Genomic DNA, 421 nt, shown 5'->3' on the forward strand with positions numbered 1-421 from the left:
TATCCCTTAACAGTTGTCAAAGTAGGATTTATTCTTCACCTAGAATATTGAAGTATTAATATTGTAAGCAAACATGCACACGCACACACACACACATGTTGTAAAGTTCAGTTTTAGTTTTTCTGAAGGCCCCTGATGTTCCACAGATGGAATCATCTTCACGCAGAGGGAAAATACTGAAGTGATTCAGTCACATGTGTCCACAGAGACATTCACTACTGTTAATATTGCACTTACAGGACTAAAGGTTTGTGGTCGCCAGAACACTGACATTCAGTGCATCTCTACACAAACACAAACACACAACTGCAGGAGAAAATCCACATCTATACACCACACGTCACACAGTTTCTCTTCTGTTCATTGGCAGCATACGCTCAGATTAAAAAAGAAACAATAAAAGGTTTTCTCTCTGTTTCTG

General features: G+C 39.0%; 1 long non-coding RNA gene across 1 annotated transcript in view; it reads right to left on the reverse strand.

Moving 5' to 3' along the window:
* The window catches only part of LOC141362383 (uncharacterized), a 1,056-nt gene continuing 635 nt past the window's right edge, over positions 1–421 (reverse strand). The window contains exon 2 of the long non-coding RNA XR_012368216.1: positions 1–421. This exon is cut by the window's right edge and continues 16 nt beyond it. This is a non-coding gene — a long non-coding RNA (uncharacterized lncRNA).

Source organism: Misgurnus anguillicaudatus, unplaced genomic scaffold (genome assembly GCF_027580225.2).
Source record: "Misgurnus anguillicaudatus unplaced genomic scaffold, ASM2758022v2 HiC_scaffold_26, whole genome shotgun sequence".
NCBI classification, from domain to species: Eukaryota; Metazoa; Chordata; class Actinopteri; order Cypriniformes; family Cobitidae; genus Misgurnus; species Misgurnus anguillicaudatus.